The sequence below is a fragment of the Marmota monax genome, unplaced genomic scaffold (assembly GCF_021218885.2).
Source record: "Marmota monax isolate L192 unplaced genomic scaffold, Marmota_monax_Labrador192_F-V1.1 WCK01_AAM20220418_F8-fsc01500, whole genome shotgun sequence".
NCBI lineage: Eukaryota > Metazoa > Chordata > Mammalia > Rodentia > Sciuridae > Marmota > Marmota monax.
This window is the reverse complement of record NW_026695007.1, coordinates 37029-53367: the sequence shown is the minus strand read 5'-3', so window position 1 is coordinate 53367 and position 16339 is coordinate 37029. Positions and strand designations below refer to the sequence as shown.

Genomic DNA, 16339 nt, shown 5'->3' with positions numbered 1-16339 from the left:
ATTCATTGGTTTATTAGGTGGTTTATTCCAATCTATGTTATAATGGCATGTATTTCTTACTTTCTATCAGGCCAGAAATTTGGAACTTCAAAGCTGTACACCAAGTGTGTTTATGGCATCCATTCCACGATGCAGGTGACCTTGCTTATCCGTCATTCCTTTACACAAGCAGATCTCATTTTATTGCACTTTGCTTTACTGCATTTTTGAGATATTTTATTTTACTTTTTACAGATTGAAGGTTTATAGCAGCCCTGCATCAAGAAGTTGATTAGCTGGGATGATGATTAGCCTTTTTACCAATAAAGAATTTTTAAATTAAGGTACGTGTACTGGCTTTTAGACATAATGCTATCACACACATAACAGACTCATAACTTTTATATGCACTGTGAAAGAAAACTTTAATGGGCACTGGGAAACCAAAGAATTGTGTGTGTTAATTTATTGCACTCTGTGCTTCATTGTAGTGGTCTGGAGCAACCCACAGTACCTCTGAAGTATGCCTATTTATTAAATTCATACTAGTCTGAATTGAGACTGAGTTCTAATAAGTCATTCATGGAAAGGTAAAGAAATAAAAGCATTCCAGGAAAAAGGCACAGCTTGTGAAAAGGCATACAATTATGAATGGCACATGCCATTTTATTTATTTTTTAATGAGTTTTTTTAATCTTTATTTTATTTATTTATATGTGGTGCTGAGGATCGAACCCAGGACCTGACACATGATAGGAGAGTGTTCTACCGCTGAGCCACAACCCCAGCCGCACACATGCCATTTTCAAGAAACTTCGGGCTGTTCTCTAAGGTGAGAGCAGAAGAGACACATTTGCACAATCAATACTTGAGAACCAAATGGAGTGACCTGTTGCCAAATTTGTTAATATCTTTCTCAAGTTTTGTTTAAAACCAACCAACAAAATTAACAAGCATAAAACCAACCTTTGGTGTGATCCCAACTTCCCGCTTATTCGTATCTTCATGCTGAGTTGGTGTCCAAACTTTATCATTTATTTCTTTCTATCACTAGCACTTTAAATTGTGTTGATTTCTGTTCCCACCAGTACATTTCCCTATACAGGGAGAATACTAACTCTTAAGTAGCCTGCAGTTAATCCTTCTTTAGTTCTGACCCATATTCAAAGAATGTAATTGGCTTCATTGAGTATTATAAAAAAATATTTTGGCAATTAGGCAGATTATTGTTGATATTTAAGTGGATGGATCACAATGAAAATTCATTTACAAGGTCTTGAATGTGAAGTGAATTGTTAAGCAGAAGAGGGTTTAAGTGCCTACATATTTTTTTAAATTTATTTTCGAGTTGTAGTTGGACAATACCTTTATTTTATTTATTTTTAGGTGGTGCTGAGGATCAAACCCAGGGCCTCTCACGTGCTAGGCGAGCGCTCTGTAGCTGAGCTACAACTCCGACACCCTAAGTACCTACTTTTTAAAAAAGAAGGAAATTTAATTCTGTCTAGGAAAATCACGAAATGGTAAGCTACAGAAATATCCAATTGTATGCTTTTTGTTGGTTTTTTCAGTTTGGGAAGCTATTTTGCCAAAAGTATATGTTCTGAAAAATACAGAACTCTGTTCCAATAATTAAGCTCTTGTCTTCAGTGGGAAACCAGGCCCTCTATATTCTAAACTATCTTGCTCTTCTGGGACAGGGATTCTGTACTTTATTTTTGCCATCTGCATTGTTTTTTTTAGGGTCCAATACTGGGAGAACTAGAAGGAAATCGGAAGCGTGTAGGAGACAGTGCAGCTATCCCCCTTTGAGCTTCCTACCTGTCTGCCTGTCCTTCACATGAGCATCGTCTATCCCAGCTTCTTCACTCCAGTCAGCAGCAACTAACGGCAATTCAGTTTGTTTCATTTTCTGTGAGTTAGTTTCACAGTGTATACTCAGAAACACTGGAATCAGTCAACTAGTCCTCTAGTCAACTAGTCCTCTAGTAAAGCCATTACTAGGCCCTCGGGATCTCTCTTTGGTTTTAATAATTATTACAACTTAATTTCTTCTAATTTTAATAAGTATTAAAACAATTTTTAACTGTGTGATAGCTCTGAGTTCTGTTTTTCACTGTCAGTTACCTAGCTAATAACTTTTTACTTAGTTAACAATTATTTTGAATTCTCGTTGTTCAAATAATTAGTATACAGAATTCAAGTAATGAAGCAGAACCAGGAGGGTCCTATATATCTATATACATGCATATTTATGTATATATGATTTATAGATAACATATATATACATATTCATACACACATACTTGTACATATTCATTTACATATAGTTGTTCCTTGGTATCTGCAGGGGATTGGCTCTAGTCCCCCACCCCAATGAATACCAAAATTTATGGATGCACAAGTCTCTAATATAAAATATTGTAGATATTTCCATATTACCTATATACATCGTCATATGTACTCTAAAAAACATCTTAAAAACCTCTAGATTACTCATAATACCTAACACAATGTGTCTGCTATGTAAGTAGTTGTAACACTGGATTTGGGGAGGAATAATGACAAGAGAAATGCCAATATGTGTTTAGTAAAGACAATTTTTTTTCTAACTATTTTTTATCTGTGGTTATTTGAATCCTTAGATGCCGAATACACAGACATGGAGAACCAATTGTGTATATGAATTGGCTTAGAGTATTGTGGATGCTGGGTCCTCATTTCTGAAATCAACACAATAGCCCATCCGCAAGGGTAGGCTGCAACTTTTTGCAGGCACGCAAACTGCTGTCCCCAGGTGAGATTTCTTCCTCAGGGTAGTCAGTTCTGCTCTTTCAGTTACTGAATCAGGTCCACCCAGCTCATCTAGAATAATCTCCTAAACTTAAAGTCAATTGATCATGGGTTTTAATCATACCTACAAAATACTTCCACAGCAAAAGTAGATTGATGTCTGATGCCATAACTGGTGAATACAGCCTATCCAAATTGACGCAGACCATGACCATCACAGTTAGGGTGGTTTCCTACCTTATATGTACCTCCAACTCAGACAGACCTTCCACTATCTGTAGATTGCTATACTTTTTTTTCTGGCTGAATAAATAATGGAAAAGAATGGCTTGGTGAATTTCTCATTCTAATTCCCTGAAGAGATCACCAAAACACAAAAACAAAAACAAAAAAAACAAAGCTAAATCACCTGTGAATCTAAAGGGCGGGCTCTAGCTCTTTGTCTTTGCATTTTCTCAAGAGTGACCTATCTTTAGTAAATTTGCTTCTGTTCCTGCCTTTGGCTTCTTGTATTTGATTATTGTTAATAAATTTTGAGGAATACCACTTAAGGTTTTACTGAATAACGAACTATTTTTTTTGTTAAAATAGTGAATTAAATATGGTGTTCTTGATTGATGCAATATTATCAACCAGAATCTAAATTGCCTTTTAGCTTTCTGAATATTTCCATTAGATGCTTACATGTAAGAACTGCTCTAAAACTTTCTATGCTTTTCTATTCTATTCATTTATTATTTTGGTCCAAGGCAAGATACCCAGTGAGTTCTCTGACCTTCAGTTACTTTCCATATTTATTTCCCATGTTTCTGTGAGATTCCAATAGAGAAGGTGAAGAAAGATGCTGGGTGCCTACTGGGAGGCACTCTGTACTTCAGGGACATTTACTAGGATTTCAAAAAGAGATGCACATAGCCATTCAGTTTCCTCTGTTCTAATATTTTAACTCAGTTTTCTATTTCTATTTAGAAAAGTTTTATTTGGCCTCTAGATTTATTGGTTGAACTTACTATCCCAATAAAAATCATCTAAGAAATTGTTTCCTTTGGAAGGCAGTTATAAAGAGATGTATGACTTTGATTTTCTAGATTTATTTTCAGAATGATAGACATGACAGAGATTGTTTGACCTCTGTTTACTTAGCATTCCTAAGTAGCACTTATAGAACTGGCCTCCAACCCAGCCTTTACTAATGCTCTGAGAATAAATGCACTTGGATCCTAGTTTTAGTGCATCTGGTCATCATGCTGATATGACTATGGTCTCAGTGCTATAGACTTGAGAATAATTTCCTGACTGCTAAGAACACAGTACCAGGGAATGTGGAATGAAAGTCTATTTAATGTTTCCTCCTGGACAGACTATAGCATTCCATTCTGGAGTTTGTATCTGAAATGCCTAACTCAGTAAGCACAAAACACTGAGCAGAGGACAGATTGTTATTCTGCCAGATAGTCATCTCCTCATATATACCCAGGAATGGATATTGGAATGAGAAACTAAGGACATAATAGTTTGGATAGACAAGTGTATTAGTGTGTTAGGGATGCTATAACAAAATACCACAGAATTTGTGGCTTATATAAGGGAAACATGTTTTTTACTGTCTGGAATCTAAGAAGTCTAAGGAATATTTGATTCCTCCTGAGACCTCTCTCCTATGGTCCCTGAAATTAAAGGAAATGTGAGAAAATCACAGACTTGAGGAAGTTTCTGTTAATGGAAAATGAAGATATAGAAACAAACTGTACTTCAGTTTTACATCATCTATTGATATGCTTTTGACTTTCAGGATCTTAGTCAAGAAAAGATGATTATGCCGAAATGTATCCAGGAAAGACCCCTCTAATTGGACTACCTTCCTGTTGTAGACTGTCAAGGCTTTGCTTCTAATGGCCCTTCTCCAGAGGACTCTTGTTGGATTACTCGTGCTGTTTCATCTCCAGGACTTGTGAAGAGCAGATAGATACTGGAACATAGATTCCCTCCACCCAGGATTGTCCACTAGTTAGTGGCTGACTGGTCCATAATCAGGAAGCCCAACACCCCGTGTGGAAGCAGGACAAATTGCAGTAGTAAGAAACGAACACCCCAAAACAACCTTGGGCGTCAGATTGAAGTTGGAACTTTACTGAAAATTTCACCTTTGCTTGCTTTCTTCTCTGTTCATGTTCTACTCCCCCAACTCCTGTCCATTACTCTGGCAATGTGTCTTTCATAAAGTATTTGCATATAAAACTTTGACTCAATGTCTGATTCTGAGGAACTTACCTAATGCAACTTCTGTGATTAGATTTTATTCTAGTTTGTTTAAGTTCTTTAGAAGTAACTAAATATTAAATCCAGACACTGTGAAGAAAGAGGTTTAACTTCTTCTCTCCCTTGTATCAGCTTAGGGTCTCAGTCATTCATTCTACCGAAAAGAGGCAGAAAAATCTATTCAATCAGTCTTTAAATTAGAAAAATAAATAAATCCTGCCATGTGGGTCAGGACAGTACAGGCTTATAATCTCAGTGACCTAGAAGGCTGATACAAGAGGATTACAAATTCAAGACAAGGCGGGTAGGGTGACCGAGTGGCTGTAACTCCAGTGGCTGGGAAGGCTGAGAAAGGAGAATTGGGAGTTCTAAGCCAGTAACAGCAAAGGTGAGGTGCTACACAACTAAGTGAGACCCTGCCTCTAAATTAAATATGAAATAGGGCTGGATATGTGGCTCAGTGGTTGAGTACCCCTAAGTTCAATCCTGGTATGAAAAAAAAGTTCAAGAGATGATTTAGCAACTTCATTAGATCAAGTCTCAAAACAAGAACTAAAAAGTACTGGAGATACATCTTGTAAGGTTGTCAAAAACCAAAGGCCCATGATTTCAAGTTCAGATTTTAAAAACGCTAGGAAAAGTAGGGTCCAAGAAGGCCTCCCTTGGGGCAGTTCCTTGGAGGCCTCCTGGAAGCAGGACCCTCTGGGTGGAGTCTTCTGGAGGATCTATGCCAATGGGTGAATACCAAGGTTCAGAGTTTTGAGGTAGCTCAAACAGACGGTAGCTGCTGCCGTCTGTTGTAAGGCCTTGCAGTGAGTGCTGTCAGGTGTGTAGTGGCAGCTATGACCCAGACTGGGAAGCTTGCCTGCCCTCCCCTGGCTGGACTTGATCGTCTACTTTGGCTTCTTGACTCTTTTGAATTCTAACTCCCTGGGCAGACTCTGAGTCCCAAGAAGCAGAAGGTTGTAGTTGGGTTTGAAAGGAAGACAGGCAGAAGTGGCATTTAGTCAACTGCAAGGGCACCCCGGAAGTAGCCTTGGGGAAATAGATAGCAGGGTACCACAGGAAGATCATTTCCCATCTGGGTTCTCAAGGCTGCTGTGTATCTGCTTAAAGATGCCCTGCTGGTAGAACACCAATCCACCAGTGCCCTGGCTACCCACTTCTATTGAGAAGATGCTGCCAGTCCACCCTGCTGATAAGCAGAGCAAGAACAATGAGGGAGGGCACCCTTAGATCCAGACTTGACCCCCTTAGATCTGGACATAGTGTCTCACCACCCAGCATCCCCAAACAGGAGTACACTACATGTAAGAATTTCACATTTTGGCAAAAATTTATTAAGAAAACACCAGCTCTGAAGTCTCCATGGTGGAGTAGGAAATCCAAGCTTTACTTCTAGGTATTTCTAACAAAACACTCCTCCAAAAATGGTTGCAGCAGAAATCTCGGCATTCCTGGGTGCCAAAGGTTGCTTGAGTCTAAGGGTGTCAACTGGTCCACTCCCTGCAGCCTTGGCTGGTCTCCTGGCCTCTGGCGGGGGCAGGGAGAAGAGCACTCTTACAAGGGTCACCACCACCATAGGTCTTGGGCTCAAGACCTCCCTCACACTTGCACCTGGAACACAAGGGAGCCCCAGAGGGTGGTCAATGTCGGGGCACCTTTGAGACCCCTGACTTTCCTGGGGGTGCCTGCGGCTTCTTCTGGGTTGCAGAAGCCCGGTCCAGTACAGGAAGCTCTGTGTCCTGGTGCAAGGTGCCATGTGCTTTTGGAAAGTATCTTTCCATGACCAATGCCAGAGAAGAAGCCCTTGGGGTGTAGAATGCAGATTGCAGTGCAAGTCTTGGCTGTCATGGGTGATAACTTATGGCTGGAGGTAGAAGGGCAGCAACTGGGCCCCAGGAAATATTGAGCTCAGGATCAGAGGCCTCTGGAGCCCTGGTGCCTGGTCTACAGAATTCCAAGCCTGTGATACACAGAAGAGAAAGTGATGTTCCCTGATGTTTGGGGCCTTACACAAGGTACCACCAAGTATGTGGGACTCAGCAGGCAGCAGATTTGGTGTTCTGAAACTTCTCTGGCCTCCAGGGAGTTTCTAACAACAGACTGGGAATATGGGTGGTGTTTGCTTTAATCCTGAAATGAAATTTCATCAGAAAGCCCAATTAATGAGATTAACAACAACAACAATTATTTGTTAGTCTCTGTAATCGGAAGACTTGCTCCATACAAGACACTGAAAAATAGACATTTTACTTCTGGCTTTAGCAGGGTTTTCAGCACATTATTTAGATAATCACAAAATGATTTGTTTGTAACCCTTTTCATTCCTGAACTCTGCCTGTGTGGTAGAGTACTTGTGAATAAGCAATTTAAAAATGGGAAATGAGTTTTGTTTTTCAGAGTTGGTACTATAATCTTGATTGACCTATCACCTCATACCCCACTCCATCCAATTCATAACTTGATAAATGAATCCCTAATACGATAATAGGAGGACTTGGGGCTCTTTGGAGTAAATGAGGCCATAATCCCTCATTAAGTGTATATATGGCCCATACTGGAGATTTTTTAAAACTATTTTGCAGTCAGTATCTTCTAAACACCCAGTAGGATAATGCTAGAAATTCATAATAAAAACGGGAAGTAAAAATTCATAAAATTGAGGAAAGCAAAAAAAAATTTAAATAATATTCTGATCAAGCAAAAAAAGCACAAGGAATAGAAGAAAATACATAGATAACTAATAACAATGGAAACACACTATACCAAAATTTATGGGATGAAGCAGAAACAGTGACCACGAAGGTGTATTAGACAGAGTTCTCAAGAGGAAGAGATTCAACAGGACGTATGATTATAAAAAGGGGATGATTAGATTGGCTTACTTGACCAGAAGCTGGATAGTCCCCAATGGCCATTTGCAGGCTGTAGAGCTGGAGGAACCAGTAGCTGCACAAGTGGCTGAAGCCCTGGAAAGAAGAGTATTCTCATCAGTGTTCTCCTAGTCTGAACAGAAGGCTTCTGGAAACTCCCTGGACAATCCCTGCCAGAATCCACTTTGGAGGAGTGAAGAAGCAAGAATCCGATATCCTCAAGTGATGGCATCAGCAATCAAGAAGATGAGCACTTGCATCTGCTGCTGCTGCCTTGTTCTTCCACCTTTTATTCTATCCAAGCTACCATCTTTTTGGAGGATGCTGACCAACTTTAGGGAGGGTCTCCATTTCAATTGCTATCCCACATGCCAATCACACCTCTTAATCACTGGCATGTCTTAATTCTATCAGCTCGAATGAATGCTGACATTAACAAAGACTAGCAAGACTGAATCAACAAGAACACCAGAACAAATCTACAACTTGAATAGGTAATCAAACACAAGGTGAGGCTGGGGATGTAGCTGAATGGTATAGAGCATATGCTGGAGGCCCTGCCTGGGTTCAGTGTCCACCACTAGGGGAAAATAAATCCTAATAAGTGAAAGCTCTGGGCATAGTAGTTTCATCAGTGAATTCTATGAAAAATTAAAAGAAGCATGGCTGACTACTCTCAATCTTTTTTCAAAATATTGAAGAGGAACGGGAAAAAAACTGTAGACCTCTACTCCTAATTCTATTAGTGACTATTTGAAAGTTGGATTATAGAGAACTGCCAGTGTGTGAATTCAAGATATATTTCAATTGCATCAATATTTCATATTTCAATAATGTATTTTGCAATTGATGCTGAAAAACTTGTGCATGAAATAAAGTATTAAATTAGGGACTGTCCTCGGCTAACGGAGCCGAGTCCGGCGAGGGACGGCGGGGTTAAAAATACACAGGACACCAAGGTTCTTCATCCAGGAGGGAGCATGTGCGCGCTTTATTGCCAGATTTGTTCCCCTTATATATCTTTTTAACAGCTGCGGGAAATCACTCAAAAGTGAGGAGGGAAGAGTAATAACTGCGTCCTTGGGTTACCGTCACGTCACCGTCCCCTATCAGGAGGCTCGAACAGGTCAAGATGTTCCCGAGAGACAGGTATGCTCCAGGCAGATAAACAGGGAACCGCAAGCCCGCGTCACGGCCACATTGACATGCATAACAAAGAACTGGGGGTTGAGTCCCCAGGGGCCAGGGCGGGCCTGCTACCAGCACTGTCCTTTATTTCTGATTCTTCGTGATTGTGTTTATATTGTTCAACACTTAAAAAAATAAAAATAGATTGGGCTGGGGATGTGGCTCAAGCGGTATTGCGCTCGCCTGGCATGAGCAGGGCACTGGGTTCGATCCTCAGCACCACATAAAAATAAAATAAAGATGTCGTGTCCACTGAAAACTAAAAAATAAATATTAAAAAATTCTCTCTCTCTTAAAAAATAAAATACATAAAAATAGATAAAAATTTTAAAAAACCTATATGCTGAAAATTGAGGTACTTCCTTGAAGACACATGAACATCTCTACAACTGATCTGGGTCATCAGTTTCTCTGGGAATATACTTTGCTTAGCTGTTTTGCCTTTCCTTGAAATATTCTTTTTGAATCTGACAAAGTAGAACATCTCCCTGTGGTGTATCAACAGTGTAAAAGTAAGACTTTTGCAATTCATTATAGAAGTCCAAACATTCAGACAACTCTGGGATTAAGCCCTGTGAATGTTTGGCCCCAGAACAATTACAGAGGTGGAATGAGTTGAAGAATACTTGTAATTAACATTGATCATACATTAATACCGCGCAGGATCAACAGGCAATGGAGAACCCTGTCTGCCCCCTGTGCAAGGGGACCCCAGCGTCCATCCCTTGTCCAGCAAAGAAAAGATACCTGCGCAGGGCCCATACTGGCATCCAGCCAACCTGCCTTTCATTTCCCAATCTCCAAATCAAACACACAAGTGAAAAACAATTGTTTCTATAATTTTATTATACAAGGGACAGAAAATTTTATGAAAATTCAAGAAGGCGTAAACTTCTCACTTGGTTGCTAATCTGAGAATTGTTTATTTTAACACTGTTTCTTCTCAGATGATCATCCATTGCAGCATGTTCGCAGAGTTGCCAGTGCTCTCAAGCCAAAGGCAGGCAGCCAGGAGTCCAGAGCCTTAAAATCTAAAGTCTCTGCATGGGAGTGGAAACCTCAGGCAGTGGCTCTTGACATCCGCACAGCACAATGCTGGAAAGAGCATGGGCACTGGTCTGCCTAGTTTCTTAGAGGCATCCAATTCTCCTAGTGGGGTATGCGGCTCTTGCTGGGTCAGAGGCTTTGGGCCTGGGCAGGCAGGCAGCTCTGTGCCTCTTCTCAAAGTGCTGTGCAATCCGGATTCATGGAGGGGGCAGTCAGAGCCAAGAAACCCACAGGGTTTTAAAAGTGTTTCACGGTTAAAGTCCTGGTGATTCCAAGAAAGGAAGCTCAGCCTAGGATAAAAAGACAGAGGCCAGGGCCTAGGATCTGATTCCATGAGGGCCAGCAGTGCCTGTGGCCCTGGAGCCACAATCCCAGGCCTCCTTCACACAGCTGGGGAAATGCTTCTCCATAGCTGCAGACTCTCAGAGGATGAAAAGTCTTCAGAGTCCCCTTGCCTGATGATTTCTACTCTTCTGGGCTACTCTTGACCTGAAGCACACGGTGTAGAAGTTAGTGGAGATAGGATCTCATGAGTACATTCCTGCTGAAGGCAAAATTCAATCATCTTGGATGTCAGTGTTTGATTGAATTGATTTGGTTGATAGACAGGTTTAAAACAATTTTGAAAAATCCCAGGATACCCATCACTGGTTGTCATGGCCTACACCTTACTACCTGGTCTCCAAGGAGAGAAGAGGGAGAAAGAGAGGGACAGGGGGAGAGGGAGAGGGAGAGGGAGAGGGAGAGAGAGGGAGAGAGAGAGAGAGAGAGAGAGATAGTTAGCCTTGGAGGACGCTGAGGCTGGAAGATTGCAAGTTCAAGCCAGCCTCAGCAATTTAGCTAGACCCTAAGAATTTAGGAGACATTGTCTGGAAAAAAAATTCTGAGAATGTGGCTCAGTGATTAAGCAGTTTGGGCTCAATCCCTGTGCATTATGGTTCTGGAGAGGAATAGAATCAACAGGAAGTATGGTTATAAGAAGGGAACTTATTAGGCTGACTTACGCACCAGAAGCTGGATCATCCACAATGGCAGTCTGTAGGCTGGAGAACTGGAAAAACAAAGTATCTGCACAGTCCAAGAGGCTGAATCCCCAGAACAAGAGAAATCAGGGTGCTCCCCTCGTAGTAGACCAAAGGCTTCTGGAGAATCACTGGCAGAGCCTGCTTTGGAAGAAGCAAGAGTCTGACATTCAATCACAGCAGCAATCAGGAACTGTTCAAGAGGAATCAGCTTGCATCTGCTGCTGCTTTCCTTGTTCTTCCAATTTTCATTCTATCCAAGCCATCATCTCATTGGATGGTACTGACCATGCTTAATGAGGTCTCCGTTTCTCTTGGCTATCCCACATGCCAATCCTGTCTAGACACATCCTCATTGACACACCCATAAGCCTCTTAATCCTCTGCATCTCTTAATCTAATCAATTTGGTAATTCAAAATAACCATGGTACAGTAAATAAATAAATAAAGTAATTAATTAATATCCAGGGTCCCTTCACAAACAAACACACACAAAAGGAGAGAGAAGATAAGAAGAAGTTAGAGATGGATAGTACAGGGGAAGGGATTTTCTGGAGGCCAAGGGTTGAGTTACCATGAACACAGCCAAAAGAGTAACCAAGGAAATTCATGTGGCAAACTATACATAAAGGGGATTCGACTGGAGGAGCAGTTTAGAACATTGCTCCCAGGCTGGGTGTGGTTTTGCTTGACTGTTACTCTAGGACTCAGGAGGCTGAGGTAGGATGATCTTAAGTTCAAAGCCAGCCTCAAGCAAATTAAGGAGGCCCTAAAGTACTTAGTGAGACCATGTCTCAAAATATAATATAAGAAGGCCTGCGGATGTATTTTGGTGGGTAAGCAAATCTTCAGAACTCCCTACCACCATCCAAAAATGACTAATAAATACTTCATAACTTCTGTAGGTTTCCCTCCTTTGATTCTCAGGACAATTCTGCTTGAGTCTGAGATGTTGGCCATCTGTGCAATACATTCCTGCTCCGTGCTTGTGAATACCCTGGTCTCTGAGGAGAGAGAGAGGTTCGCAGAGAGAGTTGAAGGAGTATTCAGATGTGGTGGGTTCATGTGTAATTGTTGAATTACAAATTGTAATTGTAATTGTTGACTCCAAATTTTATTTTGTTTTTATTTTTATGTTTTTAATGAATAACTACATTAAAGAACTTTCTAAAATTGTGGTGAATACCTCTGATAGGGACGACCAATGCAAAGGTCCTGAATTTCACAAGTTTAAGTTCCATTCCTACAACTTTCTAGATATGACACTCAGCAGGTGATTTAATATCTATAGTCTTCATGTTTCCATCTGTGAACTGAAAACAAAACCTTTCATAGGTAGTATCATGATACAATTCATCCATCAGTGATAAGTAGACAGCTGAAAGCAGAAAGTAAGTTGTTAAATTATGATTATTGTATTATCATAATTGATGAAATCATAAATACAACCTAAATGATTAATAAATTATAAAGGTTTCTAATGTGTGTTTCTGCTGTGAACTTATTGCTTTTCCTCATGTCATGTGCTTGGAGCAGTTACTTTCTAGTGGATGTTTCCTTCAGTTTATCAGACATTCTAGTCACAAAAATGGGAGGGCATGAAAGCAGAGCTTTCCTTGACCAGACATTTATCTTCAATAGAACCAAGTCAGTTTAATTCAGATATTTAGGGAGCATGAGTGGTAACCTGTCATGAGTGAAATTCTATGGTGGATGCCGCATATAGAGACTTGAAGAGCTGCTTCCTGCTTTTGAAGAGCTTATGTTTGTGAGAGAAAATCAAGTTAAAGTCAAGAGACATGCAGGACACAGCCAACTCTCATACCCCATGGTGGCTGGTTAAATGCAAAGTAACCTAATGTTCATGATGACTCTATCAGAACCAGCCTTTTATATGAGCTGTGGTGGGGTTAAGAGAAAATGGTAGGAATAATCATGAGAAATAAGGGAATAAAGAGGAAAGAGTCATAACAAAAATTAAAAGGGAAAAAGTAAAAATAAAAAGTGAAGGAAAGGAGGGAGAGAGAGAAAGGAAGGAAGGAAGGAAGGAAGGAAGGAAGGAAGGAAGGAAGGAAGGAAACAATGGACATCAGAAGAGGCAGATGATTGTAAGCTGTGGCCCAGACAGCCAATAGTGGCAGGTTGTAGAGTTCAGTGGAGAGAATGGACTCTCCACACCTGGGTCATGGAACAAAACTTCTCAAAGATAAGCTTTTAAGAATGAGACAGGCACAGGTTCAAAAAAGGTATGTATGTATAGAGATATCACATTGTAGTTCATAAATATGTTCATTTGTTGAGTGTCAATTGACAACATTAAAAAAAGAGAGAGAGAGAATTGAGGGCATTGGCAATACTGCTGACTTCATCCAGTGAACTCATCCAGTGATGGGCCCACCACGTGTGTGCTTGGCTCAGCCTCCATGGAATAGGGGGCTCTGGACATGCCTGATAGCAAGGGAGCTCTTCCAAGTTTGATGGATGGAGCATACTCACTCCTTCAGGGGAGTAACTCCTACCAAACTCCTCTTTAGATTCCTAAACTGGAGTTGGTAACCCTTAACACTAGGGGTGCTAATTCCAATATTTCTGCTAAGATGCAAGGCTAGGGTGGAGGGGAAGTGTTGGGGGTTTAGCTCAGCGCCATAGTGCTTGCCCAGCATGCCTCAAATACATAGGTTCAATCTGCAGTAGTGCAAAGTGTGAATGAATGAAGTAGGCAAGGGGTGGGTGAGTGAGTAATAGGACTGATGGGCCCCCAGTTTTGCTTTAAACAGCTCTCTGCCCTGGCCTCTTGGTCCTGATAAGGTGGCTGTACCTTTTCCTGTGGGGACAAGGCACTTCTTCCTCCATTCTCCAGATCCACAGCAAAGGAGGCGATTGGAGATGCTTCAAGTACCAGAGAGGGTTTTGGCTAGGGGAGGAAATGGTAGGATAGTGGGGGAAGACTGTAGTAGCCAGCTTGAGAATAGGTGAGATAAGAGTCCAAAAGGGGCCCCCTTACCTCTCTGGGACACCTGTGCCTCCTGCAAACATCCCAGGCTCATTTAGGAAGAGGATGGAATTGATTTGATGGGACCAGAGGAGTGTGGCAGATCTTAAGGGCTGCTGGAGATGCACATGGTGGAGTCTGCAGTCTCTGTGGGGCATCCCTTCCAGTAGTGCAGATCTTTGGGGGAAGCATAAAATGTCGTGGGACAGAGCAATTTTCTTCTGTGCAGTGACGCCTCTATACTTTCTAGCAAAAAGCAATTCAGAGGCATCAGTCTAACTTGAAAAGTGAGTGGAAAGGGAGGATTCAAGTGCTTGAAACTTTGTCACCATTGCAACATCTCAAGACAGGGAAGCCATCAATGACTCATTTAAAACGTTAATTTGACAGAACCCTAGCTAAGTAATTCTGGAGCCTTAGTTTGAAGGTTTAGGGCAGAGTTTCCTTTGGGGAAAAAAAAGGCGGGGGGCTGGGGATGTGGCTCAAGTGGTAGCGCCCTCGCCTGGCATGTGTGTGGCCCGGGTTGGATCCTCAGCACCACATACAAACAAAGATGTTGTGTCCGCTGATAACTAAAAAATAAATATTAAAAAATTCTCTCTTTAAAAAAATATATTTGCTTAAAAAAAAAGGTTTTTCTGACTCGCCTTAAAAGCGCTGAGGTGTCTATAAAAGAAGAGGGGCCCCAGACCAAGACGGAGGGGTGGCATGCAAGAAGGGCCCAGCACTGCTTCCTGCTAGCAGAGCTGTTGGTGTCCAGGATACCTTACTTTTCCCTTAGATCAGCCTGATCCGTTCCCACCTCGGGGGAGACTCAGCCTGCTCTCATCACGTGCAGCCCTCTGGGTTAGTTGCTGGAGACTTTGGTAATTGGGGGCCCGGACTTCCCCAAGAAAAGAAAGTTTTTGTTATTTCGGAAGCGCGGGTTTGGGGACAGCCAGTGGGAATAGAAATCTCACTAGACGCATTGACTCACCGACATTGCTGCTACCAGCTGGTGTAGATTTACTTGCTGCACCGCTGAAGGAGCCAGAAGCGATGCCTTTGGCCTCGGCAAAGCCATAAGCTGGTTTTGGCTTTTGCAGGCAGGGTCCAGTGAAGCCAGCAATTGGAATCGCAGTTCACTTGCGCCGCACCCTAAAGAGAAAGAGCCTGCTTTTTCTCCTTAGCACTGCCATTAGTTGGACAGAGAGAACTCTGGGCTATCCCTTTCTCCTTCCTAGGCCAGTTGGTGCAGCCTTTCCCGGTTACCTTTCCCGGTGTTCCCATTAGCTCTCTGACCAGCAGCGTGCCCCCGACAGTTTTCCTGTCACAGCACATATTTGCACCAAGCCTGGGTGGCAGTAAGGCTCCTTTCTTTGCGTAGCCTGATGCTAGGTGACAGCACCGTGGTTGGCGCCAAAGTGGAAGTTTGTCCCTGGCACTAAGGCTAGTTGAGGTCCTTTGCGGAATCCCAGCACACCATTCTCTCCCGCCCACTTTCTCTTGGTCTCGGCTCAGCTAGTTGTTCTGTGCGCGCGTCTTCTCGGTGGCACCGCCGAATACACAGCTCTGATGGGTTCTAACGTGCAGTTTCCGCGGTTGCCATAACAGAGTTCCTTAGTGGCAGCCAGGCTGGCAGGGCCGCGGCGCCTCTGTTCCCGAGTCCTTCGGCTGTAGCCGCGCCTGAGCTTTTTCTTTCCCAGCACAGTCTTCCCGACGCCCTCCTCTCCTTCTCCGCCAAAGAACCGAGTTTTGTTTCAGTGTCCGCCGCGCCTCTGTCGCAGGATCCCTGGCCTCCCTGCGATGTGCCTTTATTGGCTTAGCAAGCTTCCATTTAGAGGCGCCTGCGATTTCCATTTCTTGTCTGCCCAATTTACCAGGAGTGTCCTGATTGGAGGCGAAGCTAGAAGCCGAATCGCGTCCTGGGGTCCCGACTTGGGTTTCCTGGTCCTTGGAGTCCCCGTTTGTCTATGGCCAGTTAGGACTTAACACCAGAGGGCGATCGCTTCCTCGGAGCAAGTCCGGGATTGGCCATTTCTTAGTGTTTATTCCAGCCTCCGATTTTTAGTCGTAAGAACTCGGTTTTAGCAGCAGCGCTTGCCATTTAAGTGGAAGCAAGTTCCGGATTCGTGGGAGCAAACTCCATTTCAGCTTTGTGGGTGATGGTTATGTCGGGTACAAACGAGGGACTGGCGAATGC

At 42.4% G+C, this 16339-nt stretch overlaps 1 long non-coding RNA gene across 1 annotated transcript; it reads right to left on the bottom strand.

Moving 5' to 3' along the window:
• Window positions 1-9958: 9958 nt before the first annotated feature.
• Window positions 9959-16084, bottom strand: LOC124081368 (uncharacterized). The gene is made up of 4 exons (XR_006848027.2): window positions 15134-16084; window positions 14170-14334; window positions 11151-11305; window positions 9959-10631 (listed from the first exon to the last, which is right to left on the bottom strand). It is a non-coding gene; the product is annotated as an uncharacterized LOC124081368 (long non-coding RNA).
• Between the last annotated feature and the right edge of the window lie 255 nt (window positions 16085-16339).